General features: G+C 30.3%; 1 long non-coding RNA gene across 1 annotated transcript in view; it reads right to left on the bottom strand.

Annotated features, from left to right (window-relative positions):
- The window catches only part of LOC105290252, a 28,965-nt gene continuing 17,478 nt past the window's right edge, over positions 1-11,487 (bottom strand). Inside the window, exons 4-7 of the long non-coding RNA XR_002779665.1 lie at positions 9,481-11,485; positions 8,846-8,929; positions 3,939-4,007; positions 1-2,137 (exon numbers count right to left, since the gene is read on the bottom strand). This is a non-coding gene — a long non-coding RNA (uncharacterized LOC105290252). The remainder of the gene's footprint in view (positions 2,138-3,938; positions 4,008-8,845; positions 8,930-9,480; positions 11,486-11,487) is intronic.

The raw sequence follows: 11,487 nt of genomic DNA, 5'->3' as shown, positions 1-11,487 counted from the left end.
ATTAATTTTGCTTAGATAACACAAATGCAAAATACAGATGCCACCATCTTTAGCTACATATCTGAGAATGCAGGAACTATGTAGCCACTACCGGAAAAAAAAATTTTTTTAAATGCAAAAGAGCCTGGCTTATTTGATATTTGCCATAAAATACTATCAGATTTCGAATACAAATAAAATACACCCACTGCCAAAAAAATGTTCCTCATGGAAGAACAAATCCATTACTTAAATAATTTGAATTAAAGAGAGAAGTGGGATACCAGAGATTTTACCATTAAATAAAGGATCCTGATTCATCAAGATTAACATAATTACAAAAATAAGTTCTAGCCCTAGTCTCCTCTATAATTTTGTAGCTCTCAAACAAAAGTATAGAGATAGTAAGGATAACTGACTAGATTATTCAATATATGGGCATTTTTGCTCATTAATCCTATAATTAAGATTTGTCTATACAATTAAAAAATCTACTTAAACTATTTGATTAACCAAAAAACACTACCATTCATTTAAAAAAAACTACTTAAAATGAATGTCACGACATCAGCAATAAACACAAAACATGTTCCCCTCTTGATATATTTTGCAGATTTCTCTCCAACCTATAAATGAAGACATTTTATTGTTGTGATTTTCCACATCAATAAAATGTCTTCAATTTTTATTGTTCATTCCTTAAAATTAAAGGACATATACTTCTATACAGAACTACAAAAATAACATCATTCCTCTTGCAAAAGTTAATTATAAACCAATTTCTCCCTAATCTCTGTTCTGATGTAATATCAAGTTCTAAATGAAATTGGGGATATAAAATACTATTATGATGAACAATGACACTAATGCATTGGTTTTAAGTAACAACTTTTTCAATGGCTATAGGTGCAATTTATTTTAGTTCATGAAATAAATCAGTGCTCTACATTCTGTAACAGGACAAGAATTTAATTTATATTAAATTCCCTTTCAAAACCAATTATTAAAAAAAAAAAACTAATGGCATTAAAATCATCCCAAAATACTAGCATATTGATAAGTTAAAAAAAAAAAAAGAATGAAAAAGAATGCTACAAGAGAAAAGCAGACAATTCTATAACATTAAAAAACCACGAACAATCTGTACTCCAGTAAAGCCCGTCAAAAGCCAAAAATGAGTCTTGTTAACAAGCAGAAATGCTAAGACAAGCATCAAAGACCTAAAAGAATAGTTAGGGATTTAGGACTAAGTCATTTATTTTCACATAATTCTAAATTCTTACAAAACCCAAAGTTGCTAATAAGCAAAGTTATGTTAAAAAATTAAAAAGAAAGCAGGCATGAGCTCTGGGAGCCTGGAAATATTTTTGATAACAAAATCCACAGTTTTTCATCTGTGTAAAAGAAATAATAGCAGTACCTACCTCATGTGGCAGTAGTGAAACAAATGAGTTAGTACATTTACAGTATTCATATTACCTGGCATATAGAAAGACCTCAATAAACGTTAGCTATTCTTCTGATATGCCACAATAACCAAAGTACTTGGGGGCCTACAAAGTAACCTTACTAAATCAAAATAATTTATACTCCAACAGTAATGATATCTATAAAGAATCCAAAGAACCATGGAATCAATTATTTGAAGACAAAACACTTCCTGCTTTAAAGAATTTAATCTTATACTACAGACATACTTAAGAAATGATGATTCGATCTAGAATTCCATTATTAAATAGACTCAGGTCTTTCCAGTATTTCACATAACAAGCTAAACATACTATGAAAAGTTAGGACACTTTTACCGTTATGATGCTCACTAGTTTATACTTTCAAGGAAAATTGCTTGTTCTAAGATTAACAAGTCCCACAAGCAAAGGTAAGAAGGCTACTATGGTAAGAAGGTAGGAAGTTACTACTACCTCTTAAAATCCCCAAATACTGTACATTCAGAAAGAAAGAACATAACATTGAGTAAGGTCTTCTCTTTAAATTCTAACTCAGTTATTTTATTCAAAAACACTGGGACATTGTATATTAAAACGAATTGTTAGTTGAAATGCAAGCAAGTGATTCACTATTGGATTAGGTTTAAGAGGTGCTCCCCCTGAAAGAAGCAATCTCCTTACCTCTACTTCCCTATTAGAATTAGGGAATTCTAATAGCAACAAAAATTGGGGGAGAGGAAGAAATAAAAGGAAAAAGTGACTAATGATTCTTTTAATTTTAAAATTCGATTAATTTTAAAAATAGGTGACTCCAATAATGCTAATTATTAAATCAATTTAACTTATGAAATTACTTTAAACTTAAATATTTATTGCAAAACCAAAGGGACAAATGGATATGAAATTACAATCCAGAGCAGAAACTGATCCTTCCCATCATGTAATTAAGGTTTTTGGTGCTTATGATTTGATTTCAATCTTCTCTGTATTGGTCCTTAATTTGAAACATTTAATAGTGAATTCCCATATTTTGTCTTATTACCCACAAATAGCTTGAATCCTAAATAGAATTACAATATATTAACAAGCCTGGATCCTAATACGGTGGGCATAAAAACTAATTACGAAATGATTTGAGACAGACCACAAACAGCTGATCAATTCTGATAGACATCTTAATTTAAAATTTTACAATCAAATCAAATCTTCCCCTCTGTCCCTATTACTTAAAACTTGACTACACATGATGTTGAGTGAAAATTATTTTGTCAGTTTTAACTTCTACTGAGTCAAAGTTTTAGCTTTCAGGCACACCTAAAAATTAATATTTAAAGCATCAAAACTTATGTTTTAATAAATTCCACTTTTATTAGACCCAAAACAGTAGCTGATAATATTTAATAGAAACTATATACAGTAAGTAAACAAGTATTTATTGAGCATCAACTATATACCAGGCAATTAATCTCTTAAAAACATGTTGGGGTCAATAATTGTGCTACATGAGAAGAGTTTTTAATCTCTGCCCTCACCATTCGCCATCAAAAAACAAAAGAACTTTTCTATTGTTGCAGGCCCTACTAGCCATTTATACAACGGAAGTTGAAGTAGTATTAAGAAGCAAAAATTATCAAGAATCTAGATTCCCAAATGTGATTCAAAAGTGATTACGCTTAAGAAACAGCTAGTATGTAATCATCATACCTAAAAAGTTCTGTAAATAAAAAATCCTTTTGAGAATCCATCCAAATTCCTTAATACAGCCTTACCACTAATTTTCCCCACTATTTCTCAGGTTGGGAGTTAGAAAAACTATTCCATAGTAATTGCAACCAAGTTTGCTAATATAAAAACTTGGACCCCAGTGTTAGCAGGACTTTTCATTGGGCTTTGAAAGTTTTAAGAAAAGTTTAGAATTACTTAGTTTATCAGAATTACTACATTGAAATCCATTTAAAAGTATGTTCTATTACCAAAAGAAAGCCCAAGGGCTTCTGAGTTCTACATAGATAAGATAAAGTTGACAACAGAGATAGATCTAGGAAAAGAGAAAGCAGCTTTCCTTACAAGACAGTAAATATTCTAGGGTTTGTGAGCATTAGCTACAACTATTCTCAACTCTGCAGCTATAATGGGAAAGCAGATACAATGTGTAAATCAAAGAGCATAGCTGTGTTCCAATAAAACTTTATTTACAAAAATGGGGGGGGATTTTTTTTCCCAACACTCAGATCTTAGGGTGGTGTTATAGTAGCATATTCAAATGTGGGTTTCTCTGCAGTGTACTTTTGCCCCAGTTTAAGTGAAGAAAGTAGAAATAATATTAGGCTGGAATAAATTGATAAACTTTTAATAATAAACCTCACACATATCTAACCATGTTGGTTTTATGTTTTTATACTGTTTTGAGCTTCACTAAAGTCCTCTATATGTTCAAAATTCTGACTCACTCAAAATTTCCGTCATACCTAAAATTAGAAAAAGTTTAAACGTAAATTGAATAAAACTTACTAAATGCTTCCACCAACATCTATTACGTTGAACAGTCACTTCAGAGATTCATTCTCAGGATTCACATTACTGCAGAAAACAAAAAGAACATAATTTTATGCATAGAAAAAGAAAAGATTCTTAAAATGCCATGATTTATTCACAAATATCGTATAAGGATCACTCGCCACAAGTCCAAGACACATGTCATTTATGAATACAGTCCAAGCAGAGGACAGAAAGTTCTAACCCAGAGGATCTTAAATTTGACTGTACGGAGGCTCACCTATAAAACAAATTACTATAAAAACACATACAAAAGTTTAAATCTCAATCACCAAGAACTCCAACAGAGAAGGTAAAAATTTGAGCTCCCCAGGTGGATCTAATGGGCAGTAGGGATTTGAGAACTAGCTGTTCAGCAGAGCCAACATCACTCCTTAACACTATAGAATTATTTTATCTTTTGGTGTTTCATCTAATCTACTTTCAAGATTTCTTAAGAAAAACTTCCATTACCTATCTGCAAGGCGATGTCTCTTTTAGTTCACATTATCCTGTACTCTAATCGAAACTATTATAAGATCAAATGTTAGAAAGGAATTTTTAGGCACAATTTCAAACTATTTTTATTGCTAATTGTATCAACCTACTCGCTTCAAACACTAACCCTTTCTAAAATATGTCCTGGATAACAAAAATATCACATCCATATTTTTCGCTGGACTGAAATACCTCATCAACTAAACATGGAAGATTTGTGCCCCATATCTCAAATGCCTTCTGAATGCAGGTATGTATTTTTTAGTCACTCCGGCTCCAAAGTATGATTATAATAATCACAATAATATGTAGAGTCACCAAAAAAGCTGTTTAAAAGTTCAATGTTAAAGTATAACAATTTAAGAATTTTGAGAAAGCAAAAGAACAGTTTAGGATCTAAGGTAAAAATAAGCCACCCAAATGCTTTTACTTGACTAAAAGTTTCAAATTTTCAAATTATAAAGCAAGTTTCTGATTTTCTTACCAAACCAAATCTCTTTAGTCATCCTGATTAATCATAATGAAAAATTTAGCAAAGATCCGCTTCAAAATTACCTCTAAGAGTAAAGTGCTAAAATATCCTCCCAACAAGTTAACAAAGCAATCTATAAGAAACAGCATTATTTATTTTTAAGTTTTCAGGTTTAACCAGACCTTCTAAGGAAGAGAGGATTTCTGAACAAAGACAAATTTTAACCAAGTAAAATAAACTGATATAACCTCTAAGAGTGGAATTGTTTTAAGGAACATTGGTGAAATGTCTGAGGGAAATCTCCTTCACATTGGTCTGATAATGTGCTTATAAAAAAATTACCTACCAGTACAAGTATGTACCTCCATATTCTCCATTCACCAAAAATAGAAAAGGACTTGAATCTAACCTTGCGCCATCTCCAAAATTACTGACTCTGATGTAATCTCCCACATCACCTCCTTTCTCAAAAGTGACAGTGTTTTGCCTTCCTTTACAGGAGTGGGGGAAGCTGATTTCATCTTACGCAGACTACAAAAGTATATTTTGTTCATATTCCTACTTATCCTTAATATTTTACAGTATTATGCATTTTCATTTAATATGAAATTATACGTTTAATGTAAATAATCATTTTGATTGCTAGTCTTATTTATAAGACATAAAGACAGTTTTAGTAAAGTCTTGTCATTAGCCCTTTTATGCTTTTCTTAGAATATTTGATTTTTTCACCTTTTAAAGTCCTTAAATAATTTTTAACATTTAAGAATAAAATCTGAGCACTATGAAATATAAGAAATCTTCCATAAAAGTAAGGTACTAATAAAGAAATTAGAAAATTCTGCCACAACTCATAAACCATTAAAGTTAAGCAAAATATCTAGCATGATGATCTAAATTAAAATGATTATGATTACTGCTGTCATACACATCAAGGGTGTAATTGTTTGGGAAATATTCCATTTCAAATAAATGATTTAGTTTAAAAGCAAAGGATTGTTTTCAAAACACTAAACTATCTAGTTTCACACATTTAAATCAAAACTATTAAAATGTAGGAAAAATGCTACTTAAAAGTTACGTTAAAAAACCAAGTCACGGTTTTAAGTTCATAATATCCTTGAATTTAAATTGTAACGTTTAATCACATTCAGATATAATAGCCACTTTGAAAATTAAGTTTGTATTGAGCCCCTCAATCTGGAAAGAAAAGGTACCTGGTAAAAGTGAGGATATTTAGCATAGAAATTTCTTGAAGGAAATGAAATGGATTATGTCAGGCATGTAAATATAAATCCTCATTTATAATCCCAATGGCTCAGCTGCAAATGTTACATTAAATACACTAAATGTTATTTAAATGAATATTTCTAAAAATCCAAACAATGCTTTTATTGCATTTTAAATCTTCTTTAAAAGACAATTTCACAACTTAACTGTTTTTTAAGACCAACTCTCCAATGTCTGCATTTATACTATTTATTAATATTTTCAAATGCCTCAAATTAAGAAAGTAAAGTATGCCACTGCCCAGATATCGTGTTATTCAAATAGTTTCACCACGGAAATAACAAACATGATTTACGATGCAAAAATTACAAAAATTATCCTCCAGTTTGTGTAACAGAATTAGACACTGCTTACCATTATTTTTATTACAGAATTTAAGACTAAAAGGTATCTCAAGAGACTGGAAACTCCAAATACTTTATACAAAACAAACTAAGAGACTAAGGTATACAGTGACTTAAAATGTCAAGATTACAGAGTGAATTTACATTAGAAGCTGAGTCTTCTGCTTGCTAAATCTCAGATATATTTTGACTCATCACATATCTCTACCTCTCATTAATGTAGATGATAGAGATGTCATCAAATTATCTTTTCCAACAATTATGCCTCTCGACAAAGAATTAAATCTGAGATAAAAATAAAAAGTAAATTGGTTGTCCATACTTCAAGTGTTTAAATAACCAAGAAACTGTATAATAGTAAACTATACTTAAAAAATGTATTTTACATAATCTAGCCTCTAACTGGCATGCCGTGGTTCATGAAAACCTTGTGATAAACTATGAGCATGGCTTCTTTAATTTCTATGGAACTTCAGGTAATTTTATAAGCAGTTATTACCATAATGACAAATGCAGTCTAACCCAATTATCAACTTGATCGGATGATTTTTTTTATGATTCAAGAATTAGTTCAAAATGCTAAATTAAAAGCAAATAGTTAAGCATTCATCACTTTCTCTAAGCAGAAGATAGTAGTAAACTAAATAATTTACCTTTCTCACGAAAAACAGTAATTTAAAATACTACCTATGTTTGTATTGGCCTTCATGTGTCCATTATTTTTGTCCATCAAAAATGTTGCCCATTATATAAGCTTGGCTCAAGCAGCAAATATCAAAACACTAAGTCTAAGTACTATCATGGAGGCTGAAGTACATGAGACCTTTCTCAAATGCAATCTATTATAATCCTTTATCTTGTTGGTGACAAAAAAGAGGTTGTATATCATTAAGTTGGAGATTAACTTAGAACTTACATCATTTAGATTTTTCTATAATTATTGATATTAGAGTAAAAAAGATAAGAACATTTAACATTTCTAACTTTCGACCGTTCATCTTTTTATATTATGGGTCAAATTAAACCTTTGGTAGGCCATTATAAATTTATTGACAATTTATACTTAAACTTACAGTATACTTCATATTCATTTGTCTCTTAAGAGGCCCAATTCTCAATTTTTCTAAGTGCCCAACCACATCTGAATCACCATTTAATATCTAATCATTTGCAGAGGAAACCTTAACACTGGCATTTGTGTTAAATAAGCTTGGGATAAATGACGTATTAAATTTTTGGTAAGTTATATCTTTAAGACACTATAGATAAATGGCCAACATTTCGTTTTCTTTTGCACACTATAATAAACACAAATTTATCAAAGTGCAAAAGGACTAAAAAGAAAAATTTAAGCTAAAATAAAGGCAATAAAAATATTACCCTTATTACCTACTTCAATTAAAGGAATAAGGAAACACCAACAGAAAAAAAAAAATTTTCCTTCATAAATTTCAAGGACAAAGGTAAACTTACCCTTATACTGATTTAAGAGTTATTTGGCTATTCTTAAAACTTCCTAAGGTGTTACTGTATTACATATTTCCTCTGGTAAATCACTAATATCGGCTTGACATTAATTCCCACATTCGGTGTTAACTTATGAATAAAGAATACTTCCTAAAAATTATCAGTGGACATTTTTTTCCATTCACTTCATCTAGTTTTAAGATATAAAAGTATTGTATGCATGTTGGAAGTTACTTCCTTTTATGATTTAAAAATAAGATATGGAGATCTCTTTAAAGACATTCTAGTTTTCATTAAGATGTCATTTTTGTACACCTGTTTGAAAACGAACTCATAAAAATGTGTAAAATATTTAAAATCCATGAACTAGTAACTAGAATATGAAAGTGTCCATTTAGTATTTGACATATAGGTCTTTCAAGAATGGTAAGATGGGCAAATGCAAAATTCTAGGCCATTTCTAAAACATGATCAATATCATCAAAAAAATGACTGAAGAATGTACATTTCAGATCGTAAAGACATAACTGATTGATGACTCAACTACTGATTTAACTATAATCCTGAAGCACTATTTTATTAGAAAGTTCTGAATGTCGTACTGCTGATATAAACTACATGTATCAATTGTTTCAATATTAATACCAAAGTGCTTTGATGTAAGGAAATGGAATTTGATGGGCTTTTTTCTCATCTCTTTTTCAAGATAATCAATCTGTTTATTCTTCACTGACACACTCTAGTTATTTATTTTTCTACTCAAATGGTGATCGTTATCACATTTCATATGGTGGATAAAAACATTTACTTACTTGTTACATAAAGCACAGACTTTCGCAAAGATTTCCTTTATCATCAAGGATAAAACTCCAGTCTCAGTCTTCAAAATGGTGTATCTTTGGAGGGAAGAAAACAATATTCTAAACAATTTATTGATGCAACAACTAATAGAGAGTAGAGATAAGTGTTTTAAATATTTTATCATAAAAAAACCTCTACAATCTATGCTCCAAAACCTGATTTTTAAAATGTTCTTCCCTAAAATCTATTTGTAGGAATAATAACTTGTTCAAATTTTCCAAAAAATTTGTTTCTGTAAATATTTAAAAGATTAAACCTGTTTGCACAGTATATCAGAGAGCTAAAAAGAAAAAGTGTATCTTTGGTTTATGGTTTTCCTCAAAATGTCTTTTCTTGTCCCCAAAATTAAACAAAGGCGTAAAGGACCTTCAGTATTTTAAACTATTCAAAGGCACGTTAAGTTACAATGGCTATGCACATACATTTTTCATTCAATGAAAAGGTTTAAAGGCTCTGTAAAATTATTTCAGAGATTTACTCATGTTCATAATTACTAATTACTGGAAATACAAATTATCAAAGAACAAAAACAAAACCTAATACACTTATTTTTATGTTGAAGTAATAAAAATTTACCCAGTCTTACCTCAAATAAGAGCTGTATTTGTTCAGAACCATCATCAACCAAATTTAATTTTAATCTTGTAAGTTCCCTTTAAAAAAAAAAAAGGAAGATATCAATATTTTGATTTTTAAACATTTCTTGGCCTAAGTTTCAGTGCGATGAAACAATAAGAAAATATTCCACAGACACGATCTACAGACAAATTCAAGAGACGGCTCATCCACACATTACCTGTACATTTAAGGTTACAGTTATTTATCTTAATAGTTATCAGTCTTTGTTTTTCTCATCTTTTGGTTGCATGGACAAACATTTGAGATTAAGGCATTCAACTAAAAATTACAGAAGATTTACATCTTTGGACAGATTTAAGATTATGACCTTGTTTTTATTTTTCATTTAATACCAGGCAATACACAAAAACAAAGGAAAAGTTTACCATACCATTTTCGAAAGCTGACATCTTAACATTTCCCTTACCATCTAGAAATACTTTTTATTATGAGCAACTGAAAATTACTCTTCTAGGAGAAATTATTTAAGTTAAAATGGCCACTGGTTACTTTAAATTTTTAATCCACAAGTTATTTGATCTCATCAAGTAGGATATTAAGTTTGTTTTTTAAACAAGTCTAAAACACGTAGTATCTATGACCTTTACTCAATTTCAAACCAGGGTCTTGAACATTTTCAGTCTCTCCCTTCCCCCATTACTCATGTTAAAAAGATCTTATGAGGTCAAACTGCCAGCAATTATTTTGCATTTCACTCTTCAAAGGATTCTGAAAAACTAAGATTCAGAATACTCATTTAAAACCACTTTCAGTGTTCAAAAATTTGAAAATGCTAATTTGAACAACCAAAATTGGTACTTAAACAGATCCTGTAAAATCAAGATATGCGCAACTGATGTAACATGCAGCACTATATTAATGCTATTCAGAAAATAAAACAATTTTACTGACAAAAATATGCTCAGCAATATGGTCAATTACATCAGTATCTTTGATTCTGTAAATACAGGTAAATTTGCCCCACACTATTTTTACATAAATCTGTACCTTTACAACATAAGGGCTACCGCAGAATGAAGACAAATATATTCTAAAATACACAAAGGTTTTTGCATTTGTGGTTTGTTTTTCAAACCATCAAACTTAAATTCCCTCTCAAACAATTTTTTCAAATTCATGGACTATACAGAAAACTCTGCAAATTTTTTGAAACCAACATGTAGTATTAAAATATTGTTCCGTTTTAAGCATATCTAGATTTTCATGCATGCAACAAATGCAACAAATATGGCTCCTCTTCTTCACCCATTACGAGAGCAGTCCTACTTTAATATTTATACTACGAGAAAGTAACTTCACAAAGAGATTTGGTGTCAGAATATGCCTTTGTAAAAGTTTTGTCGACCATGGCTTGTGAAAATATCAATTACTTTTTTAAATAATAAAATAACGAACTTAAACTTTTAAAAGTCTAGGAACTGACCCAAGTACGTTTTAACATTCAGGTGTGGTATGTTACAGATAACGGCTCCTTATGACCTTTAAAAAAAGTACCAAACAGTACATTTGATCATTATTCAAACATCAGAATACCAAATAACCTCGGCAAAATAAACTATATTAATCGAACGTCATCGTCTAGCATCATAATTAAAATCTAGTTCCATTAAGCAGCCTTGACGTTATAGTAAACTTGTCTTCCTAATTTTTGAAATATCAGAAGCACTCCTCCACTTCGCCTTTTTAAAAGACAACCTTAACGTCATAAAGGTTTTAATAAACAGCAAGCACCTTCTCATCTGTAACACTGAAGCCGTTTTCAAAATCGGCTTTGAAAGAGTTAAGAGCCAACACCCAAAAGAAAAAAAAAAAACAAGTTTTATTTTTCTTTAAGCGTAGCCAGGGTTCCATTGTTCTTCTAAATTCGACCATCAAATGAGTTCCCACCTTACCAGAAAGAGGTTAAAAAGCTCCCCTGTTGGAGAACCTGTAAGGGATTTTTCCTTTCAACCCT

Source organism: Pteropus vampyrus, unplaced genomic scaffold (genome assembly GCF_000151845.1).
Source record: "Pteropus vampyrus isolate Shadow unplaced genomic scaffold, Pvam_2.0 Scaffold34, whole genome shotgun sequence".
NCBI lineage: Eukaryota > Metazoa > Chordata > Mammalia > Chiroptera > Pteropodidae > Pteropus > Pteropus vampyrus.
The sequence above is the reverse complement of the archived record's forward strand: the minus strand, read 5'-3'. Positions and strand labels throughout refer to the sequence as shown.